This window comes from Triticum urartu, chromosome 1A (assembly GCF_056163025.1).
Source record: "Triticum urartu cultivar PI428250 chromosome 1A, HENAU_Tu73, whole genome shotgun sequence".
In the NCBI taxonomy this organism is placed as follows: domain Eukaryota; kingdom Viridiplantae; phylum Streptophyta; class Magnoliopsida; order Poales; family Poaceae; genus Triticum; species Triticum urartu.
The window spans coordinates 408171590-408198012 of record NC_141873.1 but is presented as its reverse complement, the minus strand read 5'-3'; positions in this window follow the sequence as shown (position 1 = coordinate 408198012).

Genomic DNA, 26423 nt, shown 5'->3' with positions numbered 1-26423 from the left:
GGCAAGGGTCGCTGCCAGACAACGCACCCCTCCCTCTCTCGCGCCCGTGGTGGCAGAGCCAGCCATAAGGGGAAGAGGGAGGGGGCGAGGTCGTGGACGAGGTCGAGGACGAGGTCGAGGCACTCGGGGAAGAGGCGGACGGGGTGGCGCGCCAGCTTCGCCTCCGCCGGCGGTGCCTCCCCCCATGGTGGTCCATATAGGGGACGACCCTTGCGAGTTCTTCGTCAGGCTGCGCCGGGCGCCTCATCGTCGCCTCCGGCTTCCAGCTCCGTTTGCGAGCGCAATGGAGTTGGACCCGCCCGAGACACTGAGACTGCACATGAGGGGCTGTGGGATCAGCGGCACGCGAGTCCGCATTGTATTCCCAGCCCCTAATGTGGTGTATCTTGATCGAGGGTGGAAGACGTTCGCCCGTATCCACAGCCTGATGGAGGGGTTTACCCTCCATTTTAAGTTAATGGAGGGCGATCTCCTCTCCGTCAAGGCCTTCGGGTGCTTCGGCACTCGGGCAAAGTGCTGCGTGGACAGCTCCTCCGATAGTGAAGGCTCCCCCTCGAGCGAGAGTGACGAGGAGGAGAGCGACAGCGGTGATGAGGGTAACGGGCGGCGGGACGGCGGGTCCGACTAGGTGTCGGGCGCCGCTTCGTGCGGCACCGGTGACCCCATCATCCGTGTCGCCGGCTCCTTGGACTCCCCGGGGTCGTCTCCTTGGGCAGCTGGCGTAGGGAGGCTGCGGAAGGGGAAGAGGGCTGGCGACAAGGCCGTCAGGTCAGAGTACGAGGGCATGGTGCCCTCGACAGCGTGCTGACGTCCTGCCGCCCCGTCTTCGAGCCCCGCTTCCGGCACCGCCATCACCGTCCAGCCTTCGGACGGTCCCCGGGATGTTCTCTTGGTGTCTTCTGGCACCTGTAGCTCGCCTAGGCGCCCCTTTTGCCCTTTTTCGCCTCCTTGACCTACCTCCTGAAGAGAGGGACAGGAAAGGGATTACGGGCATCTTATCTTTTTAATTTGTAAGCCTTCGGGCCTTAGCTGCATCTAAAATTTGTAATCCTCTCTTTTATGTTTTTCATCCTCTATGGACTGTACCTGAGTGGGATGTTTTTTAATGAAAAGGGGATGCTTGCCGGGTTATTTGTCTCGCGGGTTGAACCCACGCCAAGGAGCAAATCCTTGGTATCCCTCGGATAGACATTTCATCTCTCGGCAACAGGCCCTGCCGCCTTCCCACGTCACTCGACCTTCCTCACGCCTTTGACGGAGGCGGGAACGAGGTGGGTGCGGCCTCCTCGTTTCATCCCTTCGCTGCCGCGACTACGACCAAACTTGGCCTCGGGAACGAGTCCCGGGGCCTAGAGTTGAGGGAGCACGGCAGTTTTCGGGAAGAAACGCGGCTTCGCATTCCCCAGTCCATGAGAGGATGCATGATGAGGGACGAAAGACTTATCTGATATCGCAGCCCCCGGCAACTCTGGCTTGCCGGGGATGAATCTTGGCACTCGCAGCCCCCAGCAACGCTGGCTTGCCGGGGCCCAGGTGCCGGCGCGCCCTTCTTCTCCTTTTCGTCCTCGAGCGGTCTGCCCAGGATATGCGAGCCCTGCGAACGAAAGAAAAGCAAAGGGACGGACACTCGACCTCCAAGCTAGGGGTTAGCCGCTGTTAGGCACTATCAACCCTAACCAAGGACGAGACTCGACTTAGCATGCATGCTATAACCCCGGGGTGTCAGCGCTTCATTTACTTGTGCTCAGGGTCTGCGCCTGGCTTTGTACAAAGGATTACATGCAACAGCGGCAAGACTTGTACACAAGGGTGGTTGCCGGGCAGGTCCCGACAACCGCGCCTTACGGGTAAAACTTACGAAGATGCTCGATGTTCCAGGAGTTGCTCACTGGAATGCCATCTTCGGTCTCAAGGCGGACAGCGCCAGGCCTAGTGACTCGTTTCACCCGGTAAGGGCCTTCCCACTTCGGCGTCAACTTGTTGGAATTCTTGGCGGACTGAACGCACCGAAGAACAAGGTCGCCTTCCTCGAGACTTATGGCATTAACTTTGCGGCTATGGTAGCGGCGCAAAGCTTGCTGGTAGCGAGCAGCTCGCACAGCAGCCTGAAGACGGTCTTCCTCAAGGAGCAGCGCGTCATCTTGTCGCAGCCGCTCTTGCTCAAGCTCATCATAAGCGAGCACTCGAGGTGACCCGTATACGAGTTCCGTGGGGATAACTGCTTCTGCTCCATAGACTAGAGCGAAAGGTGTCTGGCCAGTGGCTCGATTTGGCGTCGTTCTGATCGACCAAAGAACCACCGGCAGCTCCTCGATCCAGTTTCTTCCGCACTTGTGCAGCCTGTCAAAAGTTCTGGTCTTGAGCCCGCGCAGCACTTCAGCATTCGCCCTCTCCGCTTGACCGTTGCTTCTAGGGTGAGCAACAGAAGCGAAGCAGACCTTGGCGCCAAGATCTTGGACGTACTGCATGAAGGCGCGGCTCGTGAATTGTGTACCGTTGTCGGTGATTATCCTGTTAGGGATCCCGAAGCGGCAAACAATCGACCTGAAGAACTTGACTGCTGACTGTGCTGTCACCTTCCTCACTGGTTCCACTTCCGGCCACTTTGTGAACTTGTCGATTGCAATGTACAAGTACTCAAAGCCCCCGACAGCGCGGGGAAAGGGGCCGAGGATGTCAAGCCCCCAGACCGAAAATGGCCAGGATAAAGGGACCATCTGGAGAGCTTGAGCTGGCTGGTGTATCTGCTTGGAATGGAACTGGCACGCTTCACACTTGGTTACTTGTGCAGTTGCATCCTGGAGGGCTGTTGGCCAGAAGAAACCTTGCTGGAATGCTTTGCCGACGAGTGCTCTTGCGCCAATGTGGTGTCCACATATGCCTCCATGTATCTCTGCCAACAGCTTTTGTCCGTCTTCCTGGTGAATACACTTCAATTTCACACCGTTGAGTCTTCTTCTGTACAGTGTCTTGTCGACGAACTGGTACATACTTGACTGCCGGGCTACTCTCTCGGCTTCTTCTTGCTCCTCGGGAAGTTCTCCTGTCTGAAGGAAATGGACAATCTGCTGTGCCCATGCTGGAGCTTGTGGCTCGACAACAAGGACTAAAGGCAATTCTATGGCTGCGAGAACGTCCGCTTCTACGGCAAGAACCTGCGGGTCTGCCGGAGCGTGACATTCCCCGGGAAGCTTGCCGGAGCAAAACTTGTCGGGAGCTTCTGCTACAACGGAACGAACCCTAGGGCTTGCCGGAGCATCTTGCTCCTCAGCACTCTTGGTGTTGATCTTGGAGGCTGCTGCGGGAATATCCACTTCTATGGCAAGAACCTGCGGCTCTGCCGGAGCGCGACGTTCCCCGGCCAGCTTGCCGGAGCAAAACTTGTCGGGAGCTTCTGCTACAACGGAACAAACCCTAGGGCTTGCCGGAGCATCTTGCTCCTCAGCACTCTTGGCGTTGATCTTGGGGACCTTCTCGGCGGCGGCTTCGGGAAGCTCTGCCGGCAAATAGTCACCAGAAACCAACTTCCTCTTCTTGCTCTGTCCAGTTGATGGCGTTACGGACGGCTGAGTCAGCTTGAGCACAAAGATCCCTGGTTCCACAGGTAACTTAAGTGCAGCGCATTTCGACAGGCCATCGGCAATGGCGTTCTGAGCTCTTGGAACATGTTCCATCTGCAGGCCGTCAAAATGCTCTTCTAGCTTTCTCACTTCGTCGATGTAGGCTTCCATCAATGGACTTTGATAACTCTTGTTTACTTGGCGGACGACAAGCTGTGAGTCACCCCTGACAATGAGCTTCCTGATCCCAAGGTCTGCCGCGATCCGGAGACCGGCAAGCAAGCCTTCATACTCTGCAGTATTATTTGTTGCTTGCTCCTTGGGAAAGTGCATCTGGACTACGTACTTGAGGTGCTCTCCGGCGGGTGCGACAAGCAGCACGCCAGCGCCGGCGCCTTGCAGCGAAAAGGCACCATCAAAGTACATCAGCCACTCTTTGCTTGCTTCTTTGTCGGGGATGCTCGTTTCTGGAGTTTCTTCATCTGGTGTTGGCGTCCATTCTGCTATAAATTCTGCCAATGCTCTGCTCTGGATAGTTGAAGTGCTTTCAAACTTGAGGCCAAAGCTTGACAGTTCCAGTGCCCACTCAACAATCCTGCCTGTCGCTTCTGGATTCTGCAGTATCCTCTTCAGCGGAAAGCGAGTGACAACTGTGATCTCATGTGCTTGGAAGTAATGGCGCAGCTTTCTCGAGGCCATGAGAAGGCTGAAAAGCAATTTCTGCACACCAGAATACCTTGACCTAGCCCCCTGCAGGAGGGAACTGACAAAGTAAACTGGGTGCTGCACCATTTTCTTCCGTGTCTCCTCGTGCATCTGCGCAGATCCATCTTTGTCGGGACCAGAGCTTGCCGGGGAAGCCCCCTGCTTGTCGCTGGATGGGCTTGCCGTGGTTGCTGGCTCATCATCTGCCTCCCTCTCTGCTACTAACGCAGCACTAACCACTCGATTGGTTGCGCTATGTACAGCAGCAACTTCTCCTGTGGCTTAGGTGCGACAAGTATTGGAGGGGAGGACAGGTATCTCTTCAGGTCTTGCAGCGCAACCTCCGCTTCCGGAGTCCATTTCATTGGACCTGCCTTTTTCAATAATTTGAAAAACGGCAGGGCGCGCTTAGCAGACCGAGAGATAAACCTGCTGAGAGCAGCCACGCAACCGGCAAGTCTCTATACATCCTTGACGCGCTTTGGTGCTTCAATCTGCTCAATGGCCTTGATCTTGTCGGGATTGGCTTCAATTCCCCGCTGAGACACGAAGAACCCGAGAAGCTTGCCGGAGGGGACTCCAAACACACACTTCTCCGGGTTGAGCTTGAGGCTGATCTTGCGCAGATTTGCAAAGGTCTCGTCTAGATCTTGAATCAAGGTTGCCCTGTCCTTGCTCTTGACCACTATATCATCCATGTAGGCTTCCACATTTCTGTGTATTTGTGGCTCAAGAGCAACATGGACTACTCTTGCAAATGTCGAACCAGCATTTTTTAATCCGAAAGGCATCCGTACGAAACAGTATGTGCCACATGGAGTAATAAATGCGGTCTTCTCCTCATCCCCTTCTGCCATGAAGATCTGATGATATCCTGAGTATGCGTCAAGAAATGAAAGCAAATCACATCCGGCGGTGGAGTCAACAATCTGGTCAATGCGCGGCAAAGGAAATGGGTCTTTGGGACAAGCTTTGTTAACATCGGTGAAATCGATACAAAGCCTCCATTTCCCATTTGCCTTGCGCACGACTACAGGATTGGCCAACCACGTGGGATGGAGCACTCCTCTGACAAGGCCTGCTGCTTCCAGTTTCTTGATCTCTTCTGCAATGAATTCTTGGCGCTCCACTGCCTGCTTCCTGACTTTCTGCTTGACGGGCCGCGCATGGGGACAAACGGCAAGGTGGTGCTCAATCACTTTCCTGGGAACACCGGGGATGTCAGACGATTGCCACGCAAACATGTCGACATTCGCCCGCAGGAAAGCAACGAGCGCGCTTTCCTATTTAGGGTCAAGCATGGCACTGATGGTGAAGGTACCACCAGCACCGTCCTCCTTGGCTGACACCTTCTTCGTTTCTGGCGGAGCCGCCATCATCTTCTTACACTTGCCGGTGGAGCTCGATGGTGCGTCCTCGACGGCAGCGAAGCACTCCGAAGAGGTGCGCTTGCCGGATTGGGCATCAGAACTCTTGCCGGACTTGGTCTTCTTCCCCCCGGGAGCTTCAGCGGCAAGTGGATTGCGATCTGCCGTGGCTGCTGCTTCCCGGTAGATTTTGTCGGCACACATAAGAGCATCCTTCTTGTCGCCGGGGACAGAAATGACGCTTATCGTGCCTGGCATCTTCAGCATGTTATATGCGTAGTGAGAGGCCGCCATGAACTTGGCGAGTGCTGGACGGCCAAGTATCCCATTGTAAGGCAATGGAATATCGGCAACGTCGAACGTGACCTTCTTAGTCCTGAAGTTTAGCTCGCTGCCAAATGTTACCGGCAGCGTGACCTTCCCCTTTGGCTTGCTCCTTCCCGGATTGATTCCTTGAAATGTGCCGGTCTCTTCAAGCTCGCTGTCGGGGATCTGGAGTTTTTGGAGTACAGCGGAGGAGATCAGGTTTAAGCCGGCCCCGCCGTCAACTAGCATCTTGGTGACCTTGAGGTTGCGGATAGTTGGTGAAACCAACATCGGCAAACACCCGACCGCAGTTGTGCGATCAGGGTGGTCCTCAATGTCAAAGATGATAGGTGTGCTGGACCACTTCAGAAGCTTGCGCGATTCGATGGGTGGTTCTGCTGCATTGACTTCCCGCACCCACTGTTTGAGTTGGCGGTGCGAAGTATGCAGAGAGGCACCACCGTCAACGCACAAGACCTCTGTGGCTTTCTGAAACTCCTGCTCACTGGTCTCAACATCATCCATGTCTTCGTCGTCATCGTCGTCTTCATCATTGTCGCGGCCGCGGGGAGGCCTGTCTCCTTGCCGTGGTGTCCTCCCCGTCCGGCGCGTTTCTTGCCGAATTCTCCAGCACCCTCTTGGGCCCTCTCCTTGTCGCGCCGCTCGTACTCAGCTCTTTGCTGCTGGACAAGCTGCTCGACTTTCTTGCAGCACTGGAGGTCATGGCCCCTGGCGCGCCAAAGATGTCGGGATACTGATCCACGGACACCTATGGGACCGGCGGACCGGGTCCCTTTCGGTTCGGCGGGGGCGGAGGTCGCGCAAAGAGTAGATCGAGGCGAAGCACGCGAGCGATTTACCCAGGTTCGGGCTGCACGGATGTGTAAAACCCTACTCCTGCTTTGTGGTTGTGTATTGATTTCCAGCTCGGGAGCGCGGAGTGCTACAGTACGCACCGGCGGCTAGCAAGACCGAGCGTGGGTGTTCGGACTGGCCTCCCCCCCGTTGCACACGGGCCTCCTTTTATATGCTCAAGGGGTTACCGACATACGACAACGGGGGTCAAGGGCAAAAATGGAAAGGTGCTGTAGTAGGCACAGCTACCTGCTACAGTGTTATCATACCTAACCCTGACGGCAGGGGACAAGGGCATTAATTGCCCGTCTGTGTCGCCTAAACAGTACCGAAAGGGACCGCTAGGGACGCCACCGTTTACCACGATGGTTATCTTGTCAGCGCCTGCTTGCCACCGTGCACCCCTAGCTGCACGGCCTCCTGCCACGTGTGCTTGGGAAGGCCCCAGAGCGACACGTGGCGGGTGTGCTGGAGCACGGGCGCGGAGGGGTGGCTTGCCGCGGCGAGCGCCTTGCCGCGGTCGTTGTCTTGTCGCGACCGGGAGCTTGTCGCTCACCGGGCCTTGCCGGGGCGCGTAGCGCGCCGCGGCAAGTTCCTTGAAATGCCTTGGATGGCCTTCCCGGCAAGCTCCTTTTGCCGGGGTCTCGAGATGCTTTTGATAGCCTTCCCGGCAAGCTCCTCTTGCCGGGGTCTTGTCTTCTTCCCGGCCGGCTCCTCTTGCCGGGGCCTTGGTTTGAGTACTTTGTTCTCGAATGGTCTCAAAAGGAACCACGGAGGATCTTGGCGGTCACCCGGCAAGCCTTGCCGCGGGATGCTGCGACTGCCCGTGCACAAGTTCGGGATACTAGGGTACCCCCTACTCTAGTACACCGACAGATCCCATCTTGGGGCCTTTTCCAGAGCTCCGCCGGAGGGGGCATCGATCACGGAGGGCTTCTACATCATCACTATAGCCCCTCCGATGAAGTGTGAGTAGTTCACCTCAGACCTAGGGTCCATAGTTATTAGCTAGATGGCTTCTTCTCTCTTTTTGGATCTCAATACAATGTTCTCCCCCTCTCTTGTGGAGATCTATTCGATGTAATCTTCTTTTTGCGATGTGTTTGTTGAGACCGATGAATTGTGGGTTTATGATCAAGTCTATCTATGAATAATATTTGAATCTTCTCTGAATTCTTTTATGTATGATTGGTTATATTTGCAAGTTCTTCGAATTATCAGTTTGGTTTGGCCTACTAGATTGATCTTTCTTGCAATGGGAGAAGTGCTTAGCTTTGGGTTCAATCTTGCGGTGTCCTTTCCCAGTGACAGTAGGGGCAACAAGGCACATATTGTATTGTTGCCATCGAGGATAACAAGATGGGGTTTTCATCATATTGCATGAGTTTATCCCTCTACATCATGTCATCTTGCTTAAGGCGTTACTCTGTTTTCATTAACTTAATACTCTAGATGCATGCTGGATAGCGGTCGATGAGTGGAGTAATAGTAGTAGATGCAGGCAGGAGTCGGTCTACTTGTCTCGGACGTGATGCCTATATACATGACCATACCTAGATATTCTCATAACTATGCTCAATTCTGTCAATTGCTCACCAGTAATTCGTTCACCCACCGTAGAATACTTATGCTCTTGAGAGAAGCCACTAGTGAAACCTATGGCCCCCGGGTCTATCTTCATCATATTAATCTTCCAATACTTAGTAATTCCTTTGCTTTTATTTTACTTTGCATCTTTATCATAAAAATACCAAAAATATTACCTTATCATATCTATCAGATCTCACTCTCGTAAGTGGGTGTGTAGGGATTGACAACCCCTTATCGCGTTGGTTGCAAGGATTTATTTGTTTTGTGCAGGTACGAGGGACTCACGCGTAGCCTCCTACTGGATTGATACCTTGGTTCTCAAAAACTGAGGGAAATACTTACGCTACTTTGCTGCATCTTCGGGGAAAACCAACGCAGTGCTCAAGAGGTAGCAAGAAGGATTTCTGGCGCTGTTGCCAGGGAGGTTCGCGCAAGTCAAGATTTGACTCCCGACAACGAGCCATTTCTGGCGCCGTTCCCGGGGAGTCTACGCAAAAGTCAATATACCAAGTACCCATCACAATCCCTATCTCCCACATTACATTATTTGCCATTTGCCTCTCGTTTTCCTCTCCCCACTTCAGCCTTGCCATTTTATTCACCCTCTCTCTCTATCCTCCCTCTCTTTCTCTATTTGCCTCTTTTTGCCCGCTTGCTTTTTGTTTGCTTGTGTGTTAGTTTGCTTGCTTGTCACGATGACTCAAGATAATACTAAATTGTGTGACTTTACCAATACCAACAACAATGATTTTATTAGCACTCCGATTGCTCCTCTTACTGATGCTGAATCTTGCGAAATTAATATTTCTTTGCTGAATCTTGTCATGAAAGATCCGTTTTCCGGCCTTCCTAGTGAAGATGCCGCTACCCATCTAAATTTCTTAGTTGATTTGTGTGATATGCAAAATAAGAAAGATGTGGATAACTATATTGTTAAATTGAAGCTATTTCCTTTTTCGCTTAGAGATCGTGCTAAAGCTTGGTTTTCGTCTTTGCCTAAGAATAGTATTGATTCATGGAATAAGTGCAAAGATGTTTTTATCTCTATGTATTTTCCTCCCGCTAAGATCATCTCCCTTAGAAATGATATTATGAATTTTAAGCAACTTGATCATGAACATGTTGCACAAGCTTGGGAGAGGATGAAATTAATGATACGTAATTGCCCTACTCATGGTTTGAATCTGTGGATGATTATACAAAAAATTTATGCCGGATTGAATTTTGCTTCTAGAAATCTTTTAGATTCGGCCGCGGGAGGCACTTTTATGGAAATCACTTTAGGAGAAGCTACTAAACTCCTAGATAATATTATGGTTAATTATTCTCAATGGCATACTGAAAGATCTACTAATAAAAAGGTGCATGCGATAGAAGAAATTAATGTCTTGAGTGGAAAGATGGATGAACTTATGAAATTATTTGCTTGTAAGAGTGTTTCTTCTGATCCTAATGATATGCCCTTGTCTACTTTGATTGAGAATAATAATGAATCTATGGATGTGAATTTTGTTGGTAGGAACAATTTTGGTAGCACCGCGTATAGAGGAAATTTTAATCCTAGGCCTTATCCTAGTAATCCCTCTAATAATTATGGTAATTACTACAACAATTCTTATGGAAATTATAATAAGATGCCCTCTGATTTTGAATCTAATATTAAAGAATTTATTACTTCGCAAAAGAATTTCAATGCTTTGATTGAAGAAAAATTGCTTAAGATTGATGAGTTGGCTAGGAATGTTGATAGAATTTATCTTTATGTTGATTCTTTGAAACTTAGATCTATTCCACCTAAGCATGATATCAATGAGTCTCTCAAAGCCATGAGAATTTCCATTAATGAGTGCAAAGAAAGAACTGCTAGGATGCGTGCTAAGAAAGATTCCTTTATAAGAGCGTGTTCTTCTAGTTCCTATGAAAATAAAGATGAAGATCTAAAAGTTATTGATGTGTCCCTATTAAATCTTTGTTTTGCAATATGTATCTTAATAATGATGGGACTGATTATGATCCACCTTTACCTAGAAGACGTTCCAAGAATTCGGAGTTTTAGATCTTGATGCTAAAATTGATGAAAGTGGAATTGAAGAAATTAAAACCCTAGATGTTGCTAAACCCACTATTTTGGATTTCAAGGAATTTAATTATGAAAATTGCTCTTTGATTGATTTCAAGGATTTCAAGGAATTTCCTTGTTGCAATCCATGCTAAATTCTCCTCACGCTTATAGTCAAAATAAAGCGTCCACTAAACATATCGTTGATGCCTTGATGCAATCTTATGAAGAAAAACTTGAATTAGAAGTCTCTATCCCTAGAAAACTTTATGATGAGTGGGAACCTACTATTAAAATTAAAATTAAAGATCATGAATGCTATGCTTTGTGTGATTTGGGTGCTAGTGTTTCCACGATTCCAAAGACTTTGTGCGATTTGTTAGGTTTCCGTGATTTTGATGATTGCTCTCTAAACTTGCACCTTGCGGATTCCACTATTAAGAAACCTATGGGAAGAATTAATGATGTTCTTATTGTTGCAAATAGGAATTATGTGCCTGTAGATTTTATTGTTCTTGACATAGATTACAATCCTTCATGTCCTATTATTCTTGGTAGACCTTTCCTTAGAACGATTGGTGCAATTATTGATATGAAGGAAGGAAATATTAGATTCCAATTTCCGTTAAGGAAAGTCATGGAACACTTTCCTAGAAAGAAAATTAAATTACCTTATGAATCTATTATGAGATCCACTTATGGATTGCCTACCAAAGATGGCAATACCTAGATCTATCCTTGCTTTTTATGCCTAGCTAGGGGCGTTAAACGATAGCGCTTGTTGGGAGGCAACCCAATTTTATTTTTATTCCTTGCTTTTTGCTACTGTTTAGTAATAAATAATTTATCTAGCCTATGTTTAGGTTGTGTTTTTTGTGTTCAATTAGTGTTTGTGCCAAGTAGAACCGTTGGGAAGACTTGGGGAAAGTCTTGTTAATCTTGCTGTCAAAAACAGAAACTTTAGCACTCACGAGAACTGCTGCCATTTTTATTTGGAAAGTGATATTTAGTTAATTATTTTTGAAGATGATTAATAGATAAATTCCTCACGTCCAGAAATTTATTTTAGAATTTTTGGGGTTCCAGATCTTGCGCTAGCTACAGATTACTACAGACTGTTCTGTTTTTGACAGATTCTGTTTTTCGTGTGTTGTTTGCTTATTTTGATGAATCTATGGCTAGTAAAATAGTTTATAGACTATATAGAAGTTGGAATACAGTAGGTTTAACACCAATATAAATAAATAATGAGTTCATTACAGTACCTTGAAGTGGTCTTTTGTTTTCTTTCTCTAACGGAGCTCATGAGATTTTCTACTTTAAGTTTTGTGTTGTGAAGTTTTCAAGTTTCGGGTAAAGATTTGATGGATTATGGAACAAGGAGTGGCAAGAGCCTAAGCTTGGGGATGCCCATGGCACCCCCAATATAATCTATGGACACCTAAAATCCAAATCTTGGGGATGCCCCGGAAGGCATCCCGTCTTTTCGTCTACTTCTATCGGTAACTTTACTTGGAGCTATGTTTTTATTCACCACATGATATGTGTTTTGCTTGAAGCGTCTTGTATGATTTGAGTCTTTGCTTTTTAGTTTACCACAATCATCCTTGCTGTACACACCTTTTGAGAGAGCCATACATGATTTGGAATTTTTTAGAATACTCTATGTGCTTCACTTATATCATTTGAGTTATATAATTTTGCTTTAGTACTTCACTTATATATTTTAGAGCACGGTGGTGGATTTGTTTTATAGAAACTATTGATCTCTCATGCTTCACTTAGATTATTTTGAGAGTCTTAAATAGCATGATAATTTGCTTAAATAATCCTAATATGCTTGGAATTCAATAATAGTAAAAGAACTTTCTTATGAGTGTGTTGAATGCTATGAGAAGTTTGATGCTTGATAATTGTTTTGAGATATGAAGACGGTGATGTTAGAGTTATGCTAGTTGAGTAGTTGGGAATTTGAGAAATACTTGTGTTAAACTTTTTGATTCCCGTAGCATGCACGTATGGTGAACGGTTATGTGATGAAGTTGGAGCATGATTTATTTTTTGATTATCTTCCTTTTGAGTGGCGGTCGGGGATGAGCGATGGTCTTTTCCTACCAATCTATCCCCCCAGGAGCATGCGCGTAATACTTTTCTTTGATAACTTGCAGATTTTTGCAATAAGTATATGAGTTCTTTATGACTAATGTTGAGTCCATGGATTATACACACTTTTCTCACCCTTCCACCTTTGCTAGCCTCTCTAATACCACGCACCTTTCGCCGATATCATACACCCACCATATACCTTCCTCAAAACAGCCACCATACCTACCTATTATGGCATTTCCATAGCCATTCCGAGATATATTGCCATGCAACTTTCCACCATTCCATTTATTATGACACACTTCATCATTGTCATATTGCTTAGCATGATCATGTAGTTGACATCGTATTTGGAAAAGCCACCATTCATAATTCTTTCATACGTGTCACTCTTGATTCATTGCATATCCCGGTACACCGCCAGAGGCATTCATATAGAGTAATATTTTGTTCTAAGTATCGAGTTTTAATTGTTGAGTTGTAAGAAAAATAAAAGTGTGATGATCATCATTATTAGAGCATTGTCCCAGTGAGGAAAGGATGATGGAGACTATGATTCCCCCACAAGTCAGGATGAGACTCCGGACGAAAAAAAGAGAAAGAAAAGAGGCCATAAAAAAAGAGAAAAGGCCCAAATAAAAGAAATGAGAGAAAAAGAGAGAAGGGACAATGTTACTACCCTTTTACCACACTTGTGCTTCAAAGTAGCACCATGCTATTCATGATAGAGAGTCTCCTATGTTATCACTTTCAAATACTAGTGGGAATTTTTCATTATAGAACTTGGCTTGTATATTCCAATGATGGGCTTCCTCAAAATGCCCTAGGTCTTCATGAGCAAGCAAGTTGGATGCACACCCCACTACAAAAAAATACACTTCCGTGATGATACGTGTTTGTCATAGTAGGTCGCGTTTTTTGTCATGCATGTACATCCATGACGATTTTATGACAGAATCAAGATAGTGATACCTGTGCTGTCGTAGAAGTGTTCCATGACATTACCAAAATTATCATCACGGAAGTGTCCACTTCCATGACGATAAATCACGCGTCACAGAAGTGCTTTCGTCAAGGGTGCCGACACGTGGCATCCACCGTAACGGAACGCCGTTAAGCTATCGGGTCGGGTTTTGGATCCGATAACTCGTTAACAGCCCCGACCAGTGGGGATTTTCCACGTGTAAAATCATCATTGGCTGGAGGAAACACGTGTCGGCTCATCGTTGGGACAGATGTCATCCACTCATTGGACGGAAGGCGCCTATGATACGTCGACACATGGCACAGCCCAACAGAGGCCCATTCCTATGAAAAGGCAGGCCCGTTTGACTTGGTCAAAAGGTGGCGGGCTGGCCCATGGAAAGCCTATTAACGACATGTTCACATATAGCCCATTTACAGCCCGCTAACCCAAGGCCCGGTACGCCCTATCCAAATTAGGCCCAGTAGCGTTATCTGGGCCATCCAATATGATTCCAGCCCGTTTTCACTTCTGGCGCATGTATGGCCCATGACGTCTTTCGGCCCATATGAGGCCCTATGTAACTCTTGGCCTATTAACGACCCGTGGTGAAATTGGCCCGTAATGAACAGTATATCACTTTACACCCATTAACGGCCCGTGGTGAAACTGGCCCGTAATGAACAGTGTATCACTTTATACCCATTAACGGCCCATTATTCCGTTGGGCCGTTTCCAGCCCATGTTATCTCTCGGCCTTCTCAGATCCCATTTATTCTTGGGCTCATTTCCAGCATTCGTTTACTTACGGCCCACTACTGTCATTTTCTGCTTGTGGGCCAAATTTAGCCCGTGGTTACAGTCTGCCCGTTTGTGGTCCGTTAATACGTTGGGCCGTTTTCATAGCGTCATCAAATACGGCCTATTAACGATGGCCCGTTGTGGTCGGCCCATGAACGGACGATTCCAACTCTAGCCCTTTTACGGCCATAATGCGGTCTGTTTGGCCCATGTTTGGCCAATCGATCATACGACCCATATAAGGCCCATTGATGATACGGCCCGCAGAAGGCCCATTGTTTCTATGGCCCGTAGAAGGCCCATTGTTTCTACGGCCCATAGAAGGCCCACTGTTTCTACGGCCAGTAGGAGGGCCAGTGTCACTACATTAAATATTAGCCCATGGTTATTGTGGCCTAGTTTTAAAAAATAGGTTATTGCAGCCACTAGCTAACCGCGGAAAAAGAACTGCAATGACTACAAGCAAACAAATAAACAAGACAACAAGGAAATAAATAAGCAAGCAACTAACGCTAGGCTATCACGGCTATTACACATATTACATCCACTAGGCATCAAAGTTCGCCACCAGTGCAAATATAGGGAACAAAGTAGCATATCATATACACTGGTTGTCAAAGTTGGCGACTAGCGCAAATAAATGCGGCAGCAAAACAAATCCAGAACTGAAACCACTTCAGAAGATCTCAAGAAACAATATCCTGGGTACCCATAATGCTGGCAAGATGCTTAGCAAGCTTATTAACTTTCTCTTGTTTGGCGCTTAAATCCTCCAACGCTTGCTGTTCCACCAGAAAATATGCATTTGAATTCTGCAGGGACTTCCTCAGTCCTTCAGCTTCCTGTCATAGCACATCTGATCGATGTCTTTCAACTTGAAGTTGAGACTCAAGAAGACGAACTGATTCAGGCAGCGAGTTCGAAGAGCTTGTGCCAGCAGTAGTGGCCAGTAACTCGAACACTACATCCAGACAAGACTGTTGGGTTCCCTCACTGTTGTCAAGATAGTTTTTATCAGCTTTCTTGGAGACCAACAGGGATGTCTCACTATCTTGAACCTTATCTTCATTACTTCCTTTACCATTGGATAATGCGGTACTGTTCTCCAATATTTTGTCCGCTTTCTAAAAGAGAAACAAGCAGACACATCACATGTTTAGCATGTTGTATATGAAACTCATTTTGGTAAATGAGTTCAGTAGTAAAGTGGACAGGATAATAGCATGAAACAAACATATATCTATGTACAATGGTCACTTTATGGTCTATATCATTCTAGTTTTTGTTGCCAAATCAAGATAGAGACACAGTTCAAATAATATTTGTTCAAGACAAAGAAGAATAGACAGAATATAAGTGCGGGTAACTATAGAGCAATAACAACACTTGTAATGTGCATGACATGAGAACATAACTATTTATTCAATTGAAACTGAAATCAACATAGAGCAGGTTACAACAGCAAACCAGTTAAAGAAACAGGTTTAAAACATACCTGTTGCGCCATTGGAGTTTCAATTCCATCCTTCAAATTTGAAAATAGTTGGTATGAGTAAATACAGTAATGAAAGAGCAAAGGAGTATGAACCATAGCTATAGAACCTGACCTGAGAAAAAATCTTCTTCTTCTTTAAGCGTTGAGTTGGGATTCGGAGTGGTGGTCCTCGTGCTTTGGGCACTACAGTTCCCTTACTAACTGCTCATGTTTGGGTGCTCTGTGGTGGAGACGATGCTGTGTCAACTGGAACTGGGTTACTATCTGCCGGGGTTGGGGTTAGAAGGGGTGTAGCTGGTTCTCTGTCCAACTGGGTAGGGGTACAATATGCGAGAGTCTGGGTTATGTGTGGTGGATATGGTCCTTGGGCAAGTACAACCATGGTTCTATCTGCATCAACTGGTAGCACTATCTTTTTTGAATACCATGTTGTTACTCCCTTAGATACTGCCATCACGCTCTCCAATTCAAATGGCTGATAAACAAGAAAAGTAATTGAAAGTATAGACATTGTATGATAGACAGGTGCAATGGATAGTGGGGAATAAAAGAGGGCATGAAATAATTCATATTTATGTTGTCTAACCAAACAGGATAGCATGACACAATTTCACATATATGATGGCTAACTAAACAGGATAGCATGACACAATTTGACATTATGATGGCTAACTAAAAAATATGGGAAGACATAGTTCAAAATATGAGACTATGTAAATAGGATGATATGACATAACTATATAATGTGTTTATTAAATAGGTTGGCATGCCATAATTCACATAGATTCACGGATAGAATGCCATAATTCAAAATATGATGACTGTAAACACTAAACAGGATGAGATGATATAACTATATGATGTCTTTATTAAATGGGTTGCCATGCCATAATTCAGATAGATGATGTGTATGTACTATGTAAACATGATGGCATGATATAATTCAAATATATGATTTATATAGAGCAAGTAAGCAGATGGCAATCCACATATGATGTAAAAACTAAGCAATTCAAGACAACATGCATGACATGGGTAATATAACCTCTGCCATGTTTGAGCATAGACCTCGGGGGGGGGGATAGGACTGGTCATCAGTCTCTGAATCCTCCTCTGAGGAGCTCTCTGTAACCAGCAAGATGTCTGCTTCAGCAGGTAGCATTGTCTGCTCTGAATACCTTGTTTTCACTCCAGATACTTCCATCACCACTTCAAATGGCTGATGCACAGGAAGAGTAGTTGAATATACAAACGTTGTCAACAAATGGAACACGTAATACAAAAAATGATAGCATGATATAATTCACATACATGATGATTGGCTAAACAGCATGGCATTGCATAATTCACATATATAATGCCTTTGCAACAAGATAGCATTGTATAATTCACATATATAATGTCTTGCAACAAGATGGCAATGCATAATTCACATATATGGTAATTAGACACTGAACAGATGACATTCACACAAAGCATGTCTAAACTAATCAAATGACATAGAAATGCGAGACACCATACGCACGATATGAGCAACATAACCCTACCAAGTTAGAGCATACACCTCGGCGGGGGGGATAGGACTGGTCATCTGTCTCTGAATCCTCCTCTGAGGAGCTATCCGTAACCAGCGAGATATGCGCTTCGTCAGATAGCATAGTCTGCTCTGAAGACCTTGTTTTCACTCCAGAATTTGCCATCACCGTGTCAAATGGCTGATGCACACGAAGAGCAGTTGAATGTACTAACATTGTTGACAAATGTAATATGTAACGAAAAAAAAGGATGGCCTGATATAATTTACATATAAGATGACTGGCTAAGCAGGATGGCATTGCAAAATTCACATATATGATGCCTGGCTAAACAAGATGGCGTTGCATAATTCACATAAACGATGAATAAACTAAATAGATGGCATTCGCACAAAGGATGTCTAAACTAAGCAGATGACATATTTGAGGTATAAAGTAAGCAATGCAAGACACCATATGCATGATATAACCAACATCAACATGCCAAGTTAGAGCGAAGACCTCAGGGGGTGAATAGGAGTTGTCTTCTCCTTCCGAATCCCCCTCAGAACAGATAGCTTCCTCTCGATTACAATCCGAAATGCGTGGAGGGGGGCTGCCTTTGCGCCTTCCATGGAGCGACGTCTGCATGAAATTTTATTGCCACGCAAGGCTCGTTTCTTTTGCTCTACATGTTCAGTTCCATTGTTTACAATAACTGTCATGCATAGGTATAAAACATAGTGAGATTATGTAAGGAGTGCATGCAGAAATCCAGAGTGATGGTAGCAACCTGTGGATAGACCCAAAACCAATAATAGCAGGCAGATAATGGCTTTAGTTAAAAAATACAGATAATGGCTTCTTTACTGTTTGTTTCTCACCCAACATGAAACTCATAGTAGACACCGGAGATTAACCAGATAGGAGATATATACTATTGATAGCGGCCCTGATATGTACCCAACAACCATTTAAAAACTCAAGTTTGACCATTAGTTTGGAGCTGACTCAAAGTCTAATCGGTGAACAGGATGATAAAGTAGCATGTAATATTAAGCGATGCATAACATAAGCAGACACGAAAGAGTGTGACCTCTCTTGCGGACCCGTGTAGTCCTCGAGGTCATCTGCTCGGTTGATGATGGTAATGCAGTTTTCATGGCTGCCAGTGGCAGGGAAGAAGATCTGAGGCGGCGAAAGACAGTCTGGAGGCCGGATCCCTGCTGTGCTGGACCCTTCTGTTGTCGGAGCAGCTGAGCTGGGGTGGACGACGGCGCAGCAGGAGCGGGACAAACCACGCAAGGTTTTCTTTGACAACTATCTGTAAGAGAAGTAATTCTGTAAGGGCTCGTTTGAATTGGAGGATTCCAACAATGCAGGGATAGGAAATAGACAGGAATAGGATAGGAATGCACGTGCAAAATAGAGAATTTAAAAACATAGGATTTCTGCCAATCTGGGTGTTTGATTCACAACAATTGGAAGATCACAGGATGCAAAGAAGCATGATGAGATTAAGTCAAACCACAAGAAAATTTACTGTTATAATTCTATTATGCTACTATCTCTTAGTCTTGTGCTTCATGAATAGGAATTTGAAAAGGAGGACAAGTGAAAATTAAACTTCCTACGTTTTTTCTTTCAAGGAGACACTAAAGGAACAAATCCGTGTGCTCAGTGGACAATATATATAACATGTAGAGTAAAAAAGAGATGCAACAAATGTACATCCTCTTTGGCGAAGCCATGTCGATCTCAGCGTGATTGGGTTGGCCGGTGAGGATGCTCCAGCTGACTTTGTTGTCATAGGAGGGGAAGAAGATCTTAGGCGTCTGGAGATGGAGCCCGAGGTACTGCTCCGCTGTGATGGAGGGTTTCGTCGTTGGAGTAGCTCCGATGAGTTGTACGACGCCGAGGCTGAAGCAAGACACGAGAGACAACGAACAATGTTAACCTGAGTGGAATTCTAATAGCATCTCCAATACATGACATAAAATACATAACCACAAAGTGCTAGATATAAAATATATCAGCCGCTCATCTCTGAACTTAACTGTCGAAACTGAACTTAACTGTCGAAACTGAACTTAACTGTCGAAACTGAACTTAACTGTCGAAACTGAACTTAACTGTCGAAACTGAATTTTGCTGTCGAAACTGAACGCACTAGCAAGGTGAGGCTACACGTCGGTTGACTGACTTTTTCATCTCTGGTCAGTCGATTTTGCAGCCATTGGATACGAAATCAAGGGCCTGTGGTTCATCTTCAACCTCCACCCCCCTGAGCTGCCAGCCACCAACGGCCAAACAGCAGCCCCCCGCCGCCCGCGGCCGGCGGTGCGCCGCCCCACCCGCCACGAAAACACTCCCCACCGCCGGTTCGCCGCCACCCCGGCCATCCCTCTAGGCCCCCCCGTGCCGAGCTTTTTCTCCGGCGATCCCCGCGCCACCGCCCCGCCAACGCCCCGCCACCGCTGGCGACCACCGCCCCATCCTGAACCCTAAGATAGATAGTGGGGGTACCTCTCCGGCAAGCCCCCCTCCCCGCTGCGGCTGGTTCTTCCTTCACCCCGACGAGCCCCCCCACCCCCTAAAAATCGACTGACCCAAAAGTCAATTCCGTCAACTGAAGTGTAGCTAAATCGAAGCAGCATCGCAAGCAAGAGCAAGAGCAGCAGCGCAAGCAAGAGCAATAGTAAGAGCAGACCAGGAAGGGGACCGTGAGCAAGAGCAGAGCAACAGCGTGAGCGAGAGCTAAAGCAGCAGCAGCTCCTACTGATGTGGACGTCACCGCCGAGGGAGCGATGCCGTGGAGGAAGTGGCCGGCGACGCCGCCGTGGATGGAGCCGCGTCGTGTCGGCTCGAGACCGAGCGCCGGCAGCACCGTGAGATCGAATCAAGAAGAAAATGCGGCGATTAGTGTACAACCTCTTTGGTGGCGCCGATTAGGCCGCAGCTTCACCCGAGGAAACGGTGATGATGATGCTCTTCCGGTGGTGCAGGTGAAGACGGCGGTGTGGGAATGGAGGTGGCGCGAAAGACGATGGGAACGTCAGGGCAGCTCCTTGGAGGTGGAGGACAGGGTGGCTGAACCGGCGGGACGATGAGATCGACGATGGATCCTTATCCGGTACAGTGGATGAGGGACGTCGAGGTGTTGCTGTGGACGGCGTCGTCGGGGAAGAGGCTCTGGCTAGGTGGCGGACGGAGCAGGGTGTGGGGTTTCATCGTGGGTTTTCGCAGCCTCGGTGTACGAATGGGTGGGCGGATGGGATGGCAGTGGGGAACCATGGCTTAGAGACACGCTTGTCTGAAATGTGGGGTAAGTTACGAAAGTACCCCCACCGATTTGAGGTGGTTCTTTCGGTTCAGGGGTACCACGGGCATTTCACGTGTCGGGATTTCACAGGAGGTGGGAGTTTTCGCGCGCGTAGTAATTTCGGAATAGCAAGGCGCGGGTTGAGATGGAGGGAGTTGTCGGAGCACAACGAGAAAAAGATATATCTTAAATATTTTGGGCTAACAAGGCGCGGGTTGAAATTTCCGGACAAGCCTAACGTGTACTGTACCAAATCAATGCGCACTACAAATGTCATTCAAAACTTTGAATTCATGTTATGTTCAATTAAAATATTTTTCTACGTGTAGAATGCATGCAACCTACTACTCAAATGAACGTTTTAGTGCATTCGAAACGTATATACTACCGCTTCAATATGAACTAAATTTGAATTCGTTTCTCTATTTGAATAAGATCTACAGTAATGATTGTTGTGAAGTCAAAGCATTTGAATTCGTTTCTCTGTTTTAATAAGATCTACAATCATCATTATTGTCAAGTTAAACCATTGTTTGTGTATTATCTTCACAGCACACCACATGATTAGTCTTGAGTTACATATGAACTATGTGTACTATATGAACTCGAACTAGATTTTTTGAATCCACTTTATTTTGATTTCAAATCACATTACATTTCTAGCTCTAGCTAGATCTTCATAATCTAAACCATGTCTCATATGTATAATGTGTTTATCACATTATGTATGGTGCCCCGCCCCTACGCCTACAAGTATTTAGATGTGAGTTGCAAACACCACACATTACCACAAATTCAAATAAAATGTGAGAATGTTCGATATATAGTATTGTTTAGATTGTTCGATATTTAGTTGTAAGCTGCAAACGCCACACATTATCACAAATTCAAATAAAATGTGAGATTGTTTGATGTATAGTATGGTTTAGATTGTTTGGCATTTAGCTGTGAGTTGCAAACGCCATGCATTATCACATTATGGTATAACATGTGCACATCACGTGTATCACCGCTATATTCATGCATGCAATGTTTAAAACACTATGATCTCCTATTCAAATATATGAATCCGCTTTCATATCAAATTATGATCTTTGTTAGTCTCTTACACCCACACAATCCTCTAACCTTTGTAGCTACCACTAACTTTCTCTCGTGCATGCACACGCCCTCCTCGCCCTCCCCCTCCCTCGGCATTCTATCCACCGGGCACATTCATTTTTTTCTTTAGGTCGTTCTCCCAGAGTCTCCACAACTCCTTTCCGACACACACCGATCGATAAACCTCTCTAGCGATGCCTGCCTACAACATACACACACCTTCAATCTCCTCCTTTATGTGTCCTTGCCTCGTGTCTCTCATACTGTCAGACACACGTGTAAACTCTCGCCCCTCTTTTCATCGATCTCACAACCTCACACTCCTCCCCCTATCTAGCTAGTAGTTGGGCCTCTCGCACCACCTCCTAGCTCCATTCTCTCTGTCTATCCGTCTTGCTGGGCCTTATTTGCCTCTAACAAATGGACGTACACCGACCAATCTCTCGCTATACATATAGCTAGCTAGGTCCTTATAACTCGTTTTTACCCACACGTCAATTGATCTACCTCATTAGTTCTGTCTCTCCCTTCCTTCGACAAACAACAATTAATCTACCGATCTAGTTAGGTTTGCTTACCAAACACATGGTTCCCCTTCATCATCCATGGATGCGTCCCGACAGATCTATCACGCACAGGCACACACAGAAACACATCCCCACTCTTATTGATAACATTGCAGTTCCACCCTCAGTTTGTCTAGTAGGCCTCTCCCACCATCTTCGAGAAGCAACTCCATCACCCATCCAGCACTCTACCCCTCTCCCTCCCTCTCTCTCTCCCCTCTCTCTCTGTCCCATCATATTTCCCGTCCTTTAGTTATGTATGGATGTCGACCGATCTCCCTCAAGACATAGCTGGGTCTCTCCTTCTGAACACATATATGAGTCGTTCTACCCCTATAGTTAGGCCTCTGCCAACCCCTCCCCCACCCCTCCCCCACACACACCGATACATCGAGCGCTCTAGTCATGTCTCCCTGCCACACACAAACTTGACATGTGCCCTCTGACGTTCCGGTAGGCCAGTCGCCCTATATCTTTGACTTGCACACACACACAATTTCGATGGCTCTCTTCATCGATCTTGCACCCACCCACTTGATCCTCTCTTTGACTCTATCGATAGCTATGACCCCTCCCTCTCTTCTCGTGGATTGCCCGGCCCTCTATGTATGATATGGATAGGCCTCCATTTCACACACATTGCATGCAAAATTTTGTTTGAGATGTCATCGACACATATTCCCACAAATAATTCACAAAATCAACCCCCACCCCACCCCCACCCCAAAACAAAAAACACTCACGAATGTGGTTTGTATCTCTCACACACACCCACGTAGGTGGGGGACGTGCACGAAGAGAAGAGGTGCATGCACGGCGCACGTACTCCCGTCTCTTTCCCAACCACACCCGCACGGGTACACGGTGGAGCTCATTTTTGTACGAAAAAGGCAGCCCACGTGGTAATTTGGCACGTGTACTGGTTTTCCACTTGGTGGAGGGAGGATCGTCTACCACGGGTGAACAAACAAATTGTGACTTGACGTGTTATGTTAAAAAAGAGGCAAACCATGCAGGGCCTACCTTAGAGGCAAGGCTCTATACACTAGAGTACTTTTGATGTGTCCCGTCAACTCGCAGAACGAGGAGAAGCTTGCTTAGTACGCCGTCTCCCCCGCCCACGGGCGCGGTGGCTCGCAGGATGAGGTGAAGCTTGCTCCGCCTTACGCCCGCTCCCTCGCCCATGCGCGCGGTGGCTCGCAGGATGAGGAGAAAAATTTACTACTCCCTCCGTTTACTCCTCGTCCCTACTACCTTGGTTATAGAGATTATATCATATTGTTTGGAATATATATGTCCTTTAGTAGATTTCAATATGAACTACTAGTACATATTCCAAACACTGATGTATATAGACGTATTTTAGAGTGTAGATTCACTCATTTTGCTCCGTATGTAGCACTCTCCCTCGCCCCTTGACCCTCGCCCACGTGGTTGACGTGCATCAATTCATTCGGTCTCATATAGCCAGAACGATATATACTGCACTACCATTATTGCTCGACTTCCCGAAGAGGCGAAGAGCCAATCGCAAGGTTAATATTTTGGAGATGCCAAGCGCAAGGTCATAGGAGAATGAGTAGTAGGTGCCGCGTCATTTATAAATAAAGTTTTTTTTCTTCAGTGACACGTACACAATATGATAGGTTCATATGGAGAGAAAAGGAAACCGCTCCACTATATGCATAGTCAGGACGGGCCAGCCTACATGGTTGCTTGCTAGGGTTGCTCTATTCACACTCTCTCACACAAAACGACTGTGGCCACATCTCTAACATCCCGACGGATCATGTCCGCTTGGGGAAGGGGTGGATGCTTAGTGTAGATGCGGTGGCCATCGCCGACGGCGAAAACCCACTATCGGCACGTCTCGATCAGGGGTCCCCGCCGTTCTCTCTCACAAAGCCGGTGAGGTTGCCTTCGTCCCTTGCTCACTACCGCGACGTGGGCAGTTGCCGCCTCCCGCCGCCCTCCTCAAGGTTGAGCTACATCCCTCAGGTACAACTCCCTTTACAGCTGGCTTGCACCTCTGCTCCAGCTTTCCACATCACTCCCTGTGGATATTTCTCTACTTCTTTGCCCCGCACATACCTCTACTGGCTTCTACGTACTGTATTTGTGATGAGTTTATGTCTCATCAACTAGTCCCGATAATCTTATTCTAATCATGCTTCTTCAATTTCTTTGCCACAAGGATGCTCATCTCGATTTTGGTGAAACTGCACAAAATGATCCGATGGTCAAAAGGTTGCAAACTTCATTTATTAGGAAGCTCGAACGTTGCCAGCAAATTGAAGCCTAGTCAGGGTTCATGGTTCAAGGGCTAGGGACTGCATGGATCGTTTTTTTCTTTAGCTGCCTCTGTTACAAAATAAGTGTCAACTTTAGTAGTAGTACAACTTTGTACTAAAGTTTGCACAAAGTTGAGACACTTATTTTGGAACAGAGGGAGTACATATTTGCTATGATCTATCAATCATTGAGATGCAATAGCATGCATGTTAGTCTCCTTTGTATTTGATGAAATGTTGCAACGGGCAACCTTGGACGCAAGATACATGTAACAGGAGCTGGAAGCTTCATACCATTGTACAAATTTATCTCGCTGATAAATTACAGTACGTACTATACTAGTACTTCCTCCGTTCCTAAATATAAGTCTTTGTAGAGATTTCACCATGAACCACATGCGGATGTATATAGATGCATTTTAAGTGTAGATTCATTCATTTTGTTCCGTATGTAGTGGAATCTCTACAAAGACTTATCTACTAGTAATAGCTAGCCCCCACTACTAGGAATTCTCTATCCTCTCCTTGAGCCACATCATCAAAATTGATGTAGCCGTTAGATGAAGTAAATCAGTCCATAATAGCCGTCTGATCTAGACGTTGAGAGGCTCCGCACTAAGCCACATGCAAGCATGTAGAAATACCGTGGCACATGCATGTGAGTGGGTTTTAAATCACATCAACATGTTTGCATGCAAGCATGCACCGGTAGCATGCATGTTAGTGAGCTTTTAAGTCCCATTAACATGTCAAAAAGAAAAATATAATCCCATTATGCAGTAGGAGTTGGCTGATCTTTTTTCCTTACGTCGGATGATCTAAATGATGATGGGAGTTTATTTAGTTCGGCTACCACATTTGTCATGCGGTTATAGAGTTTTTTTAGTTCTATGAAATCGATAATTTTGCGCAGAGAGATATACCGCTGTTCCGCGGCAATGCACGGGGACTCATCTAGTAATATTTAGGAACGGAGGGAGTACTATGTAGAGAGTTAGGTGTCGCAAGGTGATAGTGTGAGGTGGGCCATGTAATCACTGAGCCTGCATGTTTTCACTGCTCTTCCACGCCTCCGCCGTAAGAATGGAGAAAATTGTAATCTAGTAGTAGTACCTCCTTTCGCCGAAAGCGTGGGACATCCAGCAGTCCTACCACCTCAGTAATAAAGACCAATGAGCCGTCAAATCACATAGACCCAGCAGTAAGTTGGACGGACGAAGCAACCATCACTCTTGCGCCAGTGAGAGGTCGCGTCTGCTCTGCCCGGGCATGAATGCGGCACCGATTCTTTGGAGCGACGCTGACCGTTTCGGGCGAGAAGCGCGCACGAATGATGGAGGGGCTTTGGGTGGGCCAGGCTGGTCAGGAGCGGGCGTGGCAGCTGTCCGCATGTCCCTACCAGACACGCCCAGAAACGAGAGGATGCACTGACTCTCGCGGCTAAAATCGTACAGTACACAACATCTCTCTGTAGGAGTAGGTCGATCTGTCGCTCTCTCTAACACACACATGCTGTTAAACACACACATACACACACACCCGCACACGCACGCACCTTGGTCCCGTTGCACCTTCTAACATGACTTATTACACCTAGACGGAGGGAGTAGTAAGTATACGAGATATGGTGGCACACTGACTTAAGTCGAATACAAGTGCCCAAAATTTGTGTGCATGTTATAATAAGGATTCACTTAAAATAATACGTGAGCGAACAGAGGGATCAATTGGACAGTGTTACCGAGCAGTAGCGAGATGTGTGAGGTAAGAAACACCGCTGGCGCTTTTAATTTTTCTTATTAATTTGTTTGTTTCACCCTC